This window comes from Ambystoma mexicanum, chromosome 7p (assembly GCF_040938575.1).
Source record: "Ambystoma mexicanum isolate Mex_15411 chromosome 7p, UKY_AmexF1_1, whole genome shotgun sequence".
NCBI classification, from domain to species: Eukaryota; Metazoa; Chordata; class Amphibia; order Caudata; family Ambystomatidae; genus Ambystoma; species Ambystoma mexicanum.
The window spans coordinates 96,146,912-96,160,852 of NC_090939.1; positions in this window are offsets into that span (position 1 = coordinate 96,146,912).

Here is a 13,941-nt window from a genome sequence, read left to right on the forward strand (position 1 = left end):
AGAATGCCCAATCAAATTGCCGAGTAAAGGACCGCCTTGCCAAAGGCCAGATCCTACCCACGGATAGAATCGAGGGAGTAGTGACGTACAAAAGTATGGACCGAAGCCCAGGTGGCTGAATCACAGATGTTACGAATATGAACACACCTCTGCAGGGCAGTAGAGGCAGCCATCTCCCTGGTAGAATGGGCCTGCAAGCCTACCGCAGGGTCCTTACCCGCCAAGCGGTAACATTCAGAAATTGCAAGGATAATCCATCGAGACAAAGTCTGCTTAGTAACAGCTTGTCCGAAACGGCTTCCAGCGCAACCAATAAAGAGTTGATCGTCCACTCTGACCCGGGACATGCGTGAAATATAAAAGCTTAAAGCTATCCTAGGATCCAGCCTATGAAGCCTCTCCTCTTCCTTACCAGGATGCGGAGGAGGATAAAATTCCGGAAGAATAACCTTCTGGCCTAAACGAAATTCCGACACCACCTTCGGAAGAAAGGAAGGACAAACTCTAAGGACAACCCTGTCCTTATGAAACACTGTGAAGGGTGGCTTAACTGGAAGTGCCTGTAACTCACTCACTCTGAGAGCGGAAGTGACCACAACTACAAATACAGTTTTAAGGGGGAACAGTCTCAAAGGACAAGAATGCAAAGGCTCAAAGGGAGCCATTAGAAACTTGAGAACAAGGTTCAGATCCCAACTGGGCACCTGGAACGGTGACGGAGGGAATACATTAGCGAGCCCTTTCAGAAACTGAGAAATTAAAGGGATTTTAAAATAAGAACACTCCTCAGATGAGCACTTAGATATAGACAGCGCCGCCAGGTAAACTTTAACGGTACCCACTTGCAGGCCCTTGTGGGCCAAAGAAACCAAAAAAGACAGAACCATAGGAATGTCACATGAAAAAGGATCCACATTCTTAACCCTGCACCAGTCGCAGAACCTTCTCCAACGGCAACGGTACAGGGACTTTGTTGCCGGCTGTCTGGCCGAAAGCAACACCTCCATCACGTCTTCAGGGAGGTCCCAATCCTTATACCTCAACCTTTCAGAAGCCAAGCGTGAAGGTTGAGGGATCTGACCTCTGGATGGAGAACCTGACCCCCCTCCCATGAGAGCAGATCGTCTCGGTAGGGAAGACGACGTGGAGGGCAGATGGACAAGTCGAGAAGGTCCGGGTACCACGTCCTCCTGGCCAATGCGAGCAATGAGGATCATCTGGGAACCGAACCTCCGTAACCTCTGCAGCACTTGCGGGATGACGGGGACTGGAGGAAACGCGTACAGCAGTGGGAATGAACACTCCACCACGAACGCGTCTCCTAAGGCTCATCTTGGAGGAAATTCCCACGAGCATAACCCTTCGTACTTCCGGTTGACACTGGAGGTGAAGAGATCCACTTGAGGGGTCCCCCAAAGGACAAAGATCTCCAGGAGAATCACCTGAGCCAGCTCCCACTCGTGAGAGATCGCGCTCTGCCTGCTCAGAGCGTCCGCCGTCTCGTTTTCGTCTCCGGCCAGATGGACTGCCGAGATCGAAACTTCCTGCTGGATGGCCCAGAACCAGAGCTGCATCGCCTCCCTGCACAGAGGAAGTGACCCTGCCCTCCCCCTTTTTGTTGAGGTAGTGCATGGCCACTGTGTTGTCCGTCAGAATCAGGACAGTCTTTCCTCGCACAGTCGGTAGAAAAGCCTTCAGGGCAAGCCTGACGGCCCTCAGCTCCAACAGATTGATATGGAGTCTGGACTCTGATGGAGACCAACGACTGCTGACTGTCAACTCGTTGGCATGAGCTCCCCATCCCGTGAGGGATGCATCCGTCACAATCGTCACCTCCGGCCAGGGAAGCCAAACCAGAGCCCCCTTCATCAGACTGCCTTCGACGGCCCACCACAGAAGGTCCTGGGCGACCGAGGGCGGCACCTGAACGGGGTCCGACATCTGCCGGAGGATTGTGACCACTGCATCTTGAGTGCCCACTGCAAAGATCTCATCCGCAGTCGAGCCTCTGGCACCAGAAAAATGCAGGATGCCATGAGGCCGAGCAACCTCAAGAACTCGAACGCTGGGAGACTCTGGGCATGTTTAAACTTGTGCACCATCTGCTGAATGTGATGAGCCCTCACCTGGGGAGGAAAGCACTGCCCCAGGGACGTGTCGAGCACTGCTCCGATGTACTGGAGCTGCTGAGGTGGCGTCAAGTGGGACTTCTTTAAGTTGAGGGAGAAGCCCAGCTTGTGGAGGGAGTGGCAGGTGACGGACAGATGATCCAGGACTTGCTCAGGAGAGCGCGCCCTGATCAGCCAATCGTCGAGGTAGGGGTAGACGTGAATCCCCCCTTTCCTGAGATGCACTGCCACCACTACCATGAGCTTGGTGAAGACCCTCAGGGCGGAGGTCAATCCGAACGGCAGGACCCGAAACTGAAAGTGCAAGTTGCCAACCGCGAACATCAGGTACTTCTTGTGCTTTGGATGGATCGGCACATGAAAATAAGCGTCCTTGAGGTCGAGAGACACCAACCAGTCCTGAAGTTGAAGGGCCTGGGGGACTTGAGAAAGAGTAACCATCTTGAACTTGTCCTTCCTGAGGAGTTTGTTCAAACCACGCAAGTCCATGATGGGTCTCAATCCTGCGTCTTTCTTCGAAATAAAAAAATAAGGGGAATACCATCCCTTGTTCCTCTCCGCTACAGGCACCAGTTCTATGGCGCCTTTCTCCAGCAGGGCTTGAATTTCCTGCGCAAGGAGCGGATCCGGACTCTTCAAAGAGAGATTCCCTGGTGGATTGTCATGAGGCCTCTGCCGAAAGGGAAGATAGTAACCGTGGGCTATGATCTCCAGAACCCACACATCTGAAGTAATGGCACGCCATTCTACAAGATGCTGCAGCAGCCTTCCCCCAACCGGCGAACCATGGGACATGGCCTCATGACTGAGCTGAAGCGGCTGTGGCGTTGCCTGAGGGCAAAGAGGCAACTGCCCGAGCGGCCTTGGCACCTCAAGTACCTTGTTTTCCACCTCTGGCACTCCTACGGTGGCCCCTTTGACTAGCAGCTCCTCTCGCTTTACTAAAGGATGAGTAATAACGAAAGGAACCTCCCCTCCATTGCTGTCCCCCAGGGCGAAAAGGTGGAGGTTGTCGAACTGCAGCGCTCAACAACTTCGCTGCAGCTTTTGAGGTCTGCAACTTCTCAAGGCTCTCGTCAGCCTTGCTGCCAAAAAGATGTACACCATCAAAGGGCATGTTGAGGAGCCGGGCTTGCACATCAGGAGCAAACCCAGACTTCCGCAACCACGCAAACCTGCGTATTACGGTGCTCGCCACCATGGACCAGCTGACGCAATCTGCCATGTCCAGACCCGACTGAACGGCCTCACATATGGCATCCTTGCCATCCTGTATCATAGCAAGAAAACCACCCTGTTCGTCCCCTTCGGGAATATGTTCAGCCGCTAAGGAAACACAGTTCCACAGAGTGTGCGTGAAACGTGACAAGGCACACACAGAGTTGGCTGCCTGAAGAGCCATACCCCCTGAGGAAAACACTTTCTTCGCCCAACCATCAAAACGCTTGTTGTCCCTATCAGGAGGGATGGTAGGATACGACGCCTGCTTTGCTGGGGCCGTAGCTGCCTGCACCACCAAACTCTCCGGAGTGGGGTGCGTGGTCAAGTAGCAGGGGTCGCTACTGGCTGGGTGTTATTTTCACGGCAAAGACTTGCCCTCTGCCGGGAGACTCTCCGCAGCAGTCCAAACCGCTGCAACCCTTCTTTGCAGAGCCATATGGAATGGCAGTACCAGGTCAGTTGGTGCACCTTGGTCGAGGATATACGTCAGGTCATCCTGCAGAAAATCCCCTGGTGGAGCAGACCACCCCAAGTACTCGGTGACCCTCGACATCAGGCGCTGGTACGAGGACTCAGCATGGGTTCCAGGCTCAGGCCTACAGAACTCCACCACCGGAGAGGTGTTCAGACCACTGGCGTCGTGCAGCGACTGACGCAGGTCTTCAATCTGGCTATGACCAGAGATAATCTCGTCTGGCACCGAATTAGGAACCAACCCATCTTCAGAACCCTCATCCACCTCAGAAATATATTCCAGATGGTGGAAAGTGGGCACAGAGTAGGGGACGAAGACATTCTTTGCCTTGGCCAGAGCCTTTCTAGGGGGTTCCACCGGGCCACGGGGTACCTCCGACAAAACAGCCTCGAAAGGCGTCAAGGGCGTCCAGTGAATCGGCTTCGACGTCGAGCGTGGTGCCGACAGCATCGACCGCTTCAACACAGGCCTCGAGGGCGGAGCCCCGAGTGTGTCCTCCGACAGCCTGGGCGCCGATGGCGTCGACGACTTCCTCGGAGGCGAAGCCTCGAGAGAGTCCCTCGACGACCTCGGCACCATAGGCGTCGACGTCTTCTTCGAAGACTTCACAGGTGCACAGTCTCGAGCACGTCGAGGACCGGGACCTGGAACGGGCATAACTAGAATGATTCACCTTGTCCGAGTGGGACCTTTCCCGCAAATCGTGCCGACCACCCGAGCCCGAAGGAGTACGAGCGCTGTCTCTAGTACGGTCACGCCCGACCCCACTCGGAGGCGCGGATGGACCAGTGCCCTGCGATTCAAGAATCGCCAACATTTTCTTACCGAAGGAAGCCCATTCCTCTGGAGTCGCATTCTTGGTGGGATAAGCAACCTGCCGACGGGCGGAATCCTCGGACGAGGACAGGGAAGGTGACCGATGACGGCGCTTCTGTGAGTGCCTCGAAGAGGCAGAGGAGTGGCGGGACCCACTCCCGGACCGAGACTCCCTAGACTTACGACAACGATGCGGAAAGTCACCCCTCGAATCGTCCATCGAAAGCCCGACTTCCGGGGCTTGGACACCATACCGACCGACAGCTTCTTCTTACGCTCCTGCAAGGCCTTGGACGTAAGCGACTGGCAGTCGACACAATCATCCGTGTCGTGGGCCTCCCCGAGACACCAGAGGCAGGCGTTGTGCAAGTCTGTCACCGACATCTTGGACCCGCAGTCCCCACACTTCTTGAAGCCTGGACGCAGGGTGGAAGAAGAGGAAGACATCCCGATAAACTTCACAAACGGACAGGTTCGAAAGAACAGAAACTCCAAAGAGTCGAGGCGCGCCGAGATCTCCGAAGCGAACACGTTTGCGGAAAAAACAGAACTGAGACTACGGGCGTTGTGCGTCCTACTTATAAGATCCGGTGACGTCGGCCGTCGGAGGAGGTCCTCGAAGACGGCGTATCCACGTCATCGATGCAGGACGCAGAAAGATTTTCCGAAGCAGCACAGCTGTGGTGATTACTATCATAGATATGGAATACGTCAGAGGACCCAATCACCTCGAATCACTATTATGCTGGCCTTCCTCAAGTCTGGAGGGAGAATTCCCAGCTCTTTCGACTGCCAATACATACGGAGCATGTGTGGTGCCACCACCCCACCCCCTATCTTCTTCCACGTCTCTATTGGAAAACCATTTGGTCCCTGGTTTTCCCAGTTTGGAGTTGTGACAGTGCGGCCAATAGCTCTTCCTCCGTTATCTCTCCCTCCAGGCATAATTTCTGCGTTTCGTTTAAATGCGCCAGAGTCGTCTAAGATAGTAGTATCTATAGGGCCTATAGGGGTGCAGTACAATTTCACATAACAGGCCGCAAAGCTCTCCACGATTGCCCGATTGGTTGAGGCTTGCCCTGCGGTTTCGGTAGTTATGTGTCTGACCTGCTGATGCCCCTCATCCCTCTTCTCCAACCATACCAGCAGTTTGCCAGCCTTATCACCGGTCTCATACAGCCGTGCCTGCATCGCCCTATGTGCTTGTTTTGCGCAATTTAATGTTACATTTTGTAGTTTCTTCTTTGCTAGAAGCAGGGCTCTATTGTCCTCAGGCAATTTAGTGTTTATGTATAGTGTTTCAGCTTACCACACTTCCAGTTCAGCGTCTTCGGCATCTTTTCTATGTGCTTTCTTGTGTGCCTTCGTCCACCCAAGGATCTCACCACTAAGAAATGCTTTGTAGGCCTCCCAGAGCACCACAGTGTTATCTATCAAGCCTTCATGTAACTGAAAATATAGGGATGTGGCCTCTTGGATTTTCTCCACCAGGTCCGGGAAGCACAAATAATAATTGTTTAGCCACCTGGCTGCTGGGGGGCGGGGTCTTTCTGTTTCTAGAAGTATCAATAGTGGGGAGTGGTTTGAGATGCCCCGGGGGAGCAGGGTTGCCTCCGTTGCCTTATGGATGTCTGCTGCAGGCAGGAAGAAATAGTCCAACCTGGAGAGCATGCGTGTGGCCCAGAGTGAAACAAGTATTCACGCTCGGTAGGGTGTAGATCGCGCCAGACATCTTTCAGCCCTAGTGCCGATGTGAAAGTCGCCAGTTTAGTGGGTATTGTAGGGTTTCTCCCTCTTAAGTGTGTGCGGTCTACCTCGACATTCATGACCTCATTGAAGTCCCCCCTATTATCCAGTTATCTGCTACATTATTCGCTAGTATGGGTTTGATATCCTCTATCAAGGCTGACATGAGTGTTGGGGGTGAGCAAACCGCTAGAATGGCAAAGGTCTGGTTCCACATTGTGCCATGTATATATACAAACCTCCCACCTTTTGAAAAGGTGGCATATCGTGCCCGCCAGGTGAGTTTCTGTAGGAGTACTATGCCTGTGTCTGTTTAAGAATTGTGACACCAGTCTCCTCTTTATGCTGTTGCCTAGACCGTTTACGTTCCATGTTAGGATCCGTAATTGTCTAGTAGTGGGCCTAGCCTGCGTCATCATATGACGTATGAGTGTCTATGTTCAGATTGTCACACCCTCTGCGGGAGTATTCTCTGAGTCCTGAGTATCCTTGTACGCCTCGTGTGTGGTGCCAACAATTGACCTGTGCTTAAATTAGTAGTAACAACCCCAAATCCCCCCTCCCCACACTCCATCCCGAACTGAAGCATCTGTCGCCCAAATAAACTAAACTGAACCGTTGAACTAGAGTGTTAACACTCTACATTCCAATAAGCCCGCCCTAAAAATGCTGGCGGGCAACAATTAGACAAGGGTGTTGCTTATCCTGTTCGTAAAGTAACAGCAATGGGGGTCCATGTGGTCTGGGCCGCCAGCTTGTCATGAAAGGAGGTTCTACAGGAGATCCGGCAGAGTACTTACGTAGCTTTGCCTTGGTGCCACTACTTAGTGCACAACATATTGCATTAATGCGGCCTTATCTCCATCAGTCATTGTTTGCGTCCAGCAGCGCTTCAAGCTCCTGTTGTGGGTGCTCAGACGGTGCTCTCTCGGTCTCAGTCAATTTCTGCTTGCGTCTTGCCTCCGATTCGGCCTCCAGTCGCCCTCTAGTTGCCTCTCTGCCAAAATCCATGCTTCTCTGGGATACGTGAAATGCACAGTTGTTCCGTTGTAGTATATTTTCAACTGTGCCGGGAATAAAAGTCTGTATTTTATATTGAGGGTCTGTAGGCGATTCTTGAATGGAACAAAGGCCTGCCTCGCTTTCTGCACCTGCCTGGTAAAGTCCGGGAAGAAGGCGATCTTGGAGCCATTATATGTTATGGAGCCTTTAGTTCTGGCCATCTGAATTACGGCATATCGATCCCTGTAGTTCAGGAGCTTTGCTATTACTGTGCGTGGGGGAGCTCCGGGGATTTGTTTGCCGGATGGAATACAATGAGCTTGTTCGACTGAAAAGAATTTTGATAGGGTCTTGAGAGCAAATAGGTCCACAAGCCACTGCTCGAGGAGCAGCTCCATGCTCGGGCCTTCCGACTTTTCCGGCAATCTGCGGACCCGCATGTTGTTCCGTCTAGCTCTGCCTTCTCCTTCATCCACCCGTTCTTCCAGTGCCTTGAGGCGTGCCAGTGCTCTGGCCACTTGGTGATTTACAGTCCTCAGGCTGTCCTCGGTTTCTGATATGCGGCCTTCGGCTTCCCCCGTGCAGGCAGTAAGCTTTTGCAGGTCATGACGCAGTAGCGATACCTCTGTACTTAAGCCATCCATCCTTTTTTCCAAGGAGGTTCTTGAGTTGGCGATAGCATTCATAACATCTTTGAGGGATATATCTGCTTCTGTCCCGGATGCATCGCCAGATTTGGCTTGCTCCTGTGGGGGAGCTTGGGCAGGGGTTGTGTACTGCTCCATTTTGCTCTGTGTAGTCCCATTTTTAGCCTTATCTTTTCCCATGGTGGACAAGCTAGTGCTGGGTTGCGTTTATTCCCCTCCTCCTCAGCTGTTGTGTGTGCAGGCGTTTAGGACCGTGGGGTGTTCGCTTCGGGCGTAACTGTATGGTGAGGCACCGTCCGGGTGTCGTTGTTGTCACAGGCTCCTGTGGGAACCAATCAACAGATCCCCAGAGACACTCGTTTCGATGTTGCAGGTGTTCTGGCCCGTGCTTATAATGAATCTTTACTGTATTCAAACCTTCGGCTGCAGTGCCTTGGGGGTGTCAGAGCCGCAGGGCTTGGTTCTTATCTCACCAGGGAGGCCCAAGTGCAGTCACCAATACCATCTCTCACTTTCTAATTTCTCCTGTGGGTGCGTACACTGGTAGTTGCTTCCCAAGAGTTTGCTGAGTTATGTCATGCGTTTTCTCAGGTGTCCCATCTGTAAACTGACACTTGCAGTGAGTCAGACTCTCCCTCCCCACAGATAGCGCCTGTGAACGGGGCGTTATTCCTTAAAGGATATTTCAAATTACTGATGTAGTTTGCGCACGCTTCGGTGCAGGAGCTTTCTAGTGGGCGCCAGTGTGCAGGCGATTGTCGTTGTAAGGCGCTGTTGGTACGCTTTCCCGTAAAAGTCTTACACCTTGGAGCGTTTGATATCTCTAGGCGTACCTCTCTGTGTTGTCCCTGTGGACATGCACTCCTTACTTTACATGCACTTGTGCAGGGGAGTTTCTGTGGATTCTCCCCGGTTCTTGTTTAACAATCCCATGTGCCACGTCAGAATGCAGTCGCTACCTCACACACAGCATTAAAGGAAAACACATACCATATCTTTTCTTGTGTATGCGCCGTGCCAAGTGTCAGCCTTATTGTACAGTTTGTACCTGCGTTTGCGTGGAGGTGCAGAAGTCCTGCCCTTCAAGGACCGCCAAGTCTATGAACGCATTTCCAGGATGGTCGCCCTGTGTGGTGTGAGCCGACTCTAGCTTCATAGACGGCAGGGGTTGTATGCCGAAAGAGTTTGCAGTAATATCAGTGCGTTAGTGTGTCCAATTGCGATCTGCTTCCAAGCCTTCCACTGGTTGTTGTTTTCTCTGGTTTCCGTTCTCCATATGTTGCTTTAATCATCCGTGGGCACAATCCACTCCTCCCCAGGGGGTGCAAGTACCGCGGATGTACCCCGCCGCTTCCTCGTGCTGGGTTTCCCACTCTGATCACATTGGGGGCAAGAGAGAGGTCCGCTCATTGGGTTTCAAAGCCTGTAGTGTCATCAGCGCCACATGGCCGTCAGCCCCTACTCTGAGAAGCGAGAACCATGAGCAGCGGCCGCCTCCCCAGGCACAGGCTCCGCCGCTAGGAGGGTTTGAGCTCCGGTTGGTCACCGGAGCTTCACAGATGCACCCCTCCAGTCAAGGCTTGTTGTAGGGGGTAGTTCCCCTCTGCCCATGTGCGAACAACACCACAAAGAGGGCCAGGTCGGGCTCTTCCGCTTCACCGGTCTGTGGTGCCAGGAGTCGGGGGTAGTGCACCCCAGATCCACTTCTGGAGCTGCGTCACTCCTGCTTGGAGCATAGGGTAAGCCTCCCGGCTAGTTGCTGTTAGGTCGCACAGCATCCGCCGACTGATCACTCACCAACGCGCAGCAGGATCTGTTATCCCGGGCTCCTCAAACGGCGCTGGCTAGGAGAGGGAGACGCCTGTGACCCCACTGCTCCGTCTCGATCTGCACACCCCGATCACTACAGCTTCATGTCGCCATTGTCCATCTTGGGTTGCGGACGTTGTCAGTTGAACTCCAAATTTCCGTGGATGAGAACTCGCGATCTGCACTGCGTTTGAGGCTCACACTTCAGCGACTCATTCGAGCTGGGTTCCGCCGTCCGCAGGCATATTTTTAATAGGAATATTGTTCCAATTTACAGGATATTATCAGTATATATCCGGCGGCCTGGGAGAGCTGAAAATCACTTCTGCATTGTGCGCTCGTTGGCCACGACCCCCTCCCCCAGGCATTATGGCTATTGAAGTCCATAATGGCTTTGAGCTTTTTATATCCATTCATTTTTAAGGGACAAGTGAACTAGATGTTATCAGAGTTAGGAAATGTTACAGAATTGATTTCCTCCACTTTACAATATACCACCAATGCATCAGGGAAAACAGGAGAATTAAAAAGGGTCACAAATGTCCCTTGACATGATTCTCCTCCCATGTGATCCTCCCTCATAATATGGCCCCCAGGGTCAGGATCAGGTAGCAACTGCCTTCCCATGGACACATGAGAGGAGGCCCATATCGGGGTCTCAGTGATCATCTCACTAGATTCATCACATCAGACGTGTGTGAAATGAATGTGCCTGGCAGAGGTTCCACCTGCACAAAGACCGTTTTCAGAGCCCACATCTGCAAGAGCTACGCTACTCTGGGCAGTGGAGCTGACCGGGTGCCTCCATGCTTGATAATTCATTCAACATGATGTTATTCATCTGCTTTGTTACTGTGGCTTCCTTAATTACCAGTGGAAAGGACTTAGCTGCCCACCACCATGGCCTGCATGTCAAGGACATGAAACAACTCCTCTGAACAGGCCCCTTTTGTTGTGAGGTGAAGGAGATTAGCTCTCCACATCGCTAAGGAACCATCTATTCGAAGTGTGACAGTGGATGATGGAGAATGAAAAGTCATGCTGTTGAGCAAGTTATACTTCTACTAGAAGATGCGTATTGCTGAGATATTTACTGAGGTTTAGTCTATCTCTTCTTGAATAAGATTAATCGTGAGCCTGCTGGCGGGCAACCAGTAATATACAGGAGGATTCATGCCCATGCAGGATTTGAGTTCCCTGGCCGTAGAGTTGTGCCTAGTGGAGAGAATCCAGATTGAGTTGTATTGTAACCCTTTCTGTGGCTGGTGGAAACGGTTGTGCTGGTTGGTCTATACTGGACAGGAGCGACAGCGTGCAATGCACACTTTGGTGTACTTCCTTTCATTTGGCTCCTCTTACTAGCCAGACGTCGAGGTAGGAATAAACCTACATGCCCTGACATCGCAAGTGTGCGCTATTGGAGTTAGGCACTAGGAAAAATATTCATGGGGCCCACCAGAGGCTGAATGGAAAGGCCTTGATGTGGTAGTAGTAAATCATGAACCTGAGATAACACGTGTCTCCAGTGGATGCGAATATGAAAGCAACAATTATGTAGGTTCACTGTACCTGGGCTAGAAAATCTCCAATCTCTATTCATGGGACAACCTCTTGCAATCTGGTAAAGTCATGTTGCAGACAAATCTTTTTAGTTGTCACAGAACCAGAAGGGGTGACCATTCCGTGTTTTTCTTGTGCACCAGAAAGTAGCAGGAATAGAATCTGCAACCCTGTTGGTGCAACAACATCCTCTTCTTTAGCATTTCTTTTTACAAGTGACGAGAATCTACTGTTTGAGTAGAGTTTCTATGTGTGGAATTTGTTTTTCGGTGGTGGGGGCCTGCATGGGGATTGCCTCACAAATTCCAGAGTGTGTCTTCATGCAATTATATCTACAATCCATTTGCTCACTGTTGCCAGCCAAGCCGGAGCATGCTTTTGGATATTTGTATTTATTTACTTATCTGCATATGGTTAAAAACAAAAACCTTTGCAAGAGAAAAATGAACAAACAGAAATATAAATATTTCATTACATTACACTACAATACAATGCAAATAACATTCAATAGAATATCAAGAACGTTTCATTACAAAGATTACAAATGTAAAAATGTTAAATGTTTTAAAACTGAATATCCAAAGATGGCTCAGAGCTATTTAGAATCATTATCCAAAACCATTCAGTATTAAGCAAACATTCGTCTGACACAACGTAATTAAAACAAATAAAACTATGGTCAGAAAGCGGAACGCATTCAGTAACAAGGTGGCAAATTGTTTCTGCATAAACAGCACAAAATACGCAGGGAACGGTCTAGCGCCAGTAACATCTCTGCTTGGTAATAGTTTCAATTAAAAATGTAACATTTCAAACCTATAGTTCCTTGAGGGATGTTGTTTAAGATATATGCCCCCTGTGCAGCCGCTACAAAAATCACTAATACAGCCTTTGCTCAATCACAGCTCAGCATATATTAATTCCCGAAGCCTGAAAAAGGAAATATATATTTTTGCTACCTAAAAGGCTCAAGCGAGCCCCACGCCGCCATTAAGGTACACGAGGTACCTAGCTCCTCTAAGATGGCCGACCCCATGATGCCGACAGCCTCCTCTGCTTAACCAGGCCATTTGCTGCTAGCCGATTGGCCACTGTGCCTATCTTCCCCTCCATTGGCCGCCGGCAGGCGAAGCCGGCCCACTCCCTCCAAGGCCCACGGGAGGCAAGGCCAGCTCCTGTTTTGAGCCTGTTTTGCCGTGGCTAACAGCCCCCTTGGCTCTTGCACCAGTCTACTGCTAAGGTAACATTCCTCTTCCAAGTAAGCCGCCGCTATGCCTACTGGCTAACTATCACTGCCACCTTTATGGATCCAAGCCACCCTGTCAGCACTTGTCATCTTTTCAACTGATGTCTATCAACTCTGCATGATCGCCTACAAGTGAGTTCACCACTGCTGCTTATACCGAGCCCGGACCTGTCTGCGTCCGACCTAAAACTACAGCAGCACACTGCAACAAAGTCATATCACATCACAGTAGGCTCAGGCACGCTGCTTCCTCGTGCTATAGTATTGACATCAGACGCTGCACCTTTACTTGTCCATATGTTTAATGTACCATCCCAAGTTTCGTTACTACTATCTGCGCGTAGACATCCTCCCCCACTGAGCATGTTAAGTAACGCCTGCTAATATTGTGCTACTATTCTATTCAAGATGTTTAACCGGCCATCCTACCCACTCGCTGCTATGCTACGAAATGGCTGTCTCTCTCACTACATGTAATGTGCCATTTCGACCACTTCGCTGCCTCCTACGTTAGACAACTCCCCTATTCCAATTACCCTGCCTGTTATTGAGTTACCTTTCATGCCACCTAGTCTGCGCTTGCATTCCGCTCACTTGCACTAATGCGCCATGTAGCTAATCCGCTATTACGCCCTGTCAGTATTTGATTGGCCTGCAAGCACCCTGCGCACATCGCATACTATGTTCTTGCCCACTCAACCAAACATAAACCTACTTATTACGATTTATCCTAGAGCATTCTGCACATCTGTACACCATGTTTTAGGCCCCCCCAGCAAAAGTTGAACTTTGTCTTGGCGTTCTGCACTAGAGCATTTGTATACGTGCTTACTATGTTTTAGGCCCCTTCAGCTAAATATTGTATCTGCATATTGTGATTTACGCTAGAGCATTCTGTGCACCCGCACTCTGTATCACAGGCTTACCCAGCTAAGTCATAATTGCCTATTGCGCTCTTTCCTGGAGCACTCTGTGTACTTGCATACTGTGTCATAGGACCAATCAGCTAAAAGCCAAACTCTGCACATTGCATTTGCACTGCTTTACCCTGATTTGCTTGAGATTCGAATCTAGATGTGCTGCATATTGCACTGTTCTATCTTGATGTGCTTGAGACTTGAATCTAACTGTGCTGCACGAAGAGATTTTAAAGACACACTGGTATAACACCAAAGCATCTCCCGACATGGAACCCGTTCACACCGACCCATAACTAGGCGCCCTGCCTATCATACATCATATGCATGTGAAATCAGCACTACTCCAACTAGATTGTTTCTCTTAATATAG